Here is a 2,696-nt window from a genome sequence, read left to right as displayed (position 1 = left end):
ACACACACACACACACACACACACACACACACACACACACACACACACATGCTTAGGGACCACAGCAGAGACCGTAATGCTAACCAGGAAATGCTGTGCCCTGACAGTTTCTGGAAAACACATTTTAAGCCTGGCCAGGCGTTTTCTTACATAATTCTCCCACACAACTATTGTGCTTTATAATATTTAAAAAACAGAATCTTTAATGTGTGTGAGTGACTGAACAGCGCACAACTTAACTTTCTGGTCGCATTCCTTCGCTGGATTTTAGCGAGCGAGCAGGTTTTTCTGCCAAATGCAGCCCAATGACTTTCATAATTGGTCTGAACTACCAGGAATGCATAATAAAACAGTCAACTGAATCCAAACTCAGTTTTTCTCACTCACTGACACACTCGTGTAAGTATGCACACACACACACACACACACACACACACACACACACACACACACACACACTCACACACACACACACACACACTCTGTCATGCCATACAACTGTCGTGGATGTGGTTTCACAAGCACACACTCGAGGAAACATGAGTGTCTCTTGCTGCTGGGATTCATAGCATGTGGTAGTGTTTAAAGCTCTTTCTTTAGGACTCAGACACGCTCGTTGTTTGCTGTGCATGCGTGTACACATGTGTGTGTTTGTGTGTGAGATTCCACCTTTCTCCTCTGTTCTTAGATCCTCTACCAGGAAGTCTTTGGACGGTCTCGGTTTCTGTACATTCCTGAGTAAAGGAGAAAGCAGATCTCCCAGGAGGGGCACTGTTTTATAACAAACATTATCCTAGGACTCAACTTTGAAAGCACCCGCTCCCAGTAAAAAAAAAAAAAAAAAAAAAAAAAAGGAAGCTGCATAAACCCAGATGCAAGAAACCTCTGCGCTCATGTGGATTTGGATTAAAAAAAGTTGAAGCACTCATTTTGACTAGAGCAGGGGTGCCCAAACATTTTCCCCGAGGGGGCCAAAATGAAAATCTATCCAGGGCAGCGGGCCAAATACAGTAATATAATACATGAAATACAAATACTTTTTAAAGTAAAGTCCTTTATTTTTAACGATTAAGCTGTGCAATGGCCCTCTTCTGTTTTAGTCTGTGCACTTGGAGAAAGTCTGCCATACGCTCAAGTAGCAAAGGCTCATGGGACATTTCATAAATTGATAAAATATGAGTTTTTGTGGCCTTATAACGTGTGCAAATCTACATGTGAGGTTGAATCTGATCTAAATATTTCTTGTCATTTCATGTTTCATGTTTAATCCTAATAAATCAAAGATAAAGTCAGCACCATGACTGAAAACTACCTTCACTACAGCCCTTTTATATAGTCATTTGACCAATGGAAATACTGTGTTTCTACATAGGATAACAGGTTACAACCTTTTAACTTTGGCAACTGTTGGTGGGCCAAATCAAATGGCTTGGCGGGCCAAATTTGGCCCACGGGCCCCACTTTGGGCTCCTCTGGACTAGAGGTTTTACTGCACCCAATTATTGCCCTCCACTGAAGGCAAAAGCATTTATGATTTTACTCGTGTCTGTCTGTGTGTTTGTCTTTGTCGTTAGTAAAATATCTCACTTGATAGGGTTTAATGAAACACACAGAACGTAATCATTGAGTGTATATTTGCCACATATTTACTCCTGGAGTTAACCTGAATCAAATAGCCACCCATAAGTGACCTATGCAAACACATACAGTATATTGACCCATGTGACGTCAATCTTTTCAGAAGACGGCCCACTCAGACATCAAACAACTTATGTGCATGTAAACCCCTGCACAAGTAATCAAAAAAACAGACAATTGGTAGCAAAATATCAATTTATCTAGATGTTTTATTTGTAAAAATGGTTACAGGGTGCTGCGAGGTCAGCTGCACAAACAGAAACAAACTAAACCTGTCATTTTATTACATACATTTGGATGAGGATGGAAGATGGCCATCAACCATGAGGACTGGCAGCCCTCGGTGTATTCACAGATTTGCAGCAAACACTGTTTACAAGGTAAGAATACTAACCCCGGATTTACACTGCATGTGTCTCCACTCCTCTGCACTGCGGTGGGCAGGTCGCAGCTGTTCGTTTGTGTCACAATTTATACAGCCTTCGCTTCGCTCCGGTCCGGTCCGGTCCGACAGAGAGTGTGGAGGAAGGAGATCACGCGATAAATTCAGTGATAAATGTGGAAGTTACAGCAAAAAATGATTTATTCTGTGAAAGACGAACTCCAAACACAGCTGAAAACATTGATACAAAGGCTTTTGATATCTATGTTGAAACTGTCTCGCAGTCGTCTTTCTGAAACTTTTGATTTCAAAATAAAATCCACGTGTATCGTGTGTGCACATATGCTTCATGCCACATGTTTCCATCTGCTTCCCAAACAGAATGATACATTCTGACAGCATTTGTGTAGAAATATATCTATAAATTGATAAATATAGCTGGGATTTCAACATTATTCCGCCTAATAGTGCCTTATTTTGAAAATATGGATGTTGTGCTCGTTCCTCTTCCTGTCGGTGCGACGTAATCGTTAAAAATTGACTCCGAGGCAGCTTGGTCATCCTGCAGAAATAGGATCGGATCTAATTTTGATGGATCGCCGTCCGCTCACCGCCGCCCTGCGCAGCCAGTGTAAACACTCTCATTGATTATAATGGGTGCGTATTTGCTGCGGAG

The sequence above is a fragment of the Austrofundulus limnaeus genome, unplaced genomic scaffold (assembly GCF_001266775.1).
Source record: "Austrofundulus limnaeus strain Quisiro unplaced genomic scaffold, Austrofundulus_limnaeus-1.0 Scaffold481, whole genome shotgun sequence".
Taxonomy (NCBI): domain Eukaryota; kingdom Metazoa; phylum Chordata; class Actinopteri; order Cyprinodontiformes; family Rivulidae; genus Austrofundulus; species Austrofundulus limnaeus.
The sequence above is the reverse complement of the archived record's forward strand: the minus strand, read 5'-3'. Positions refer to the sequence as shown.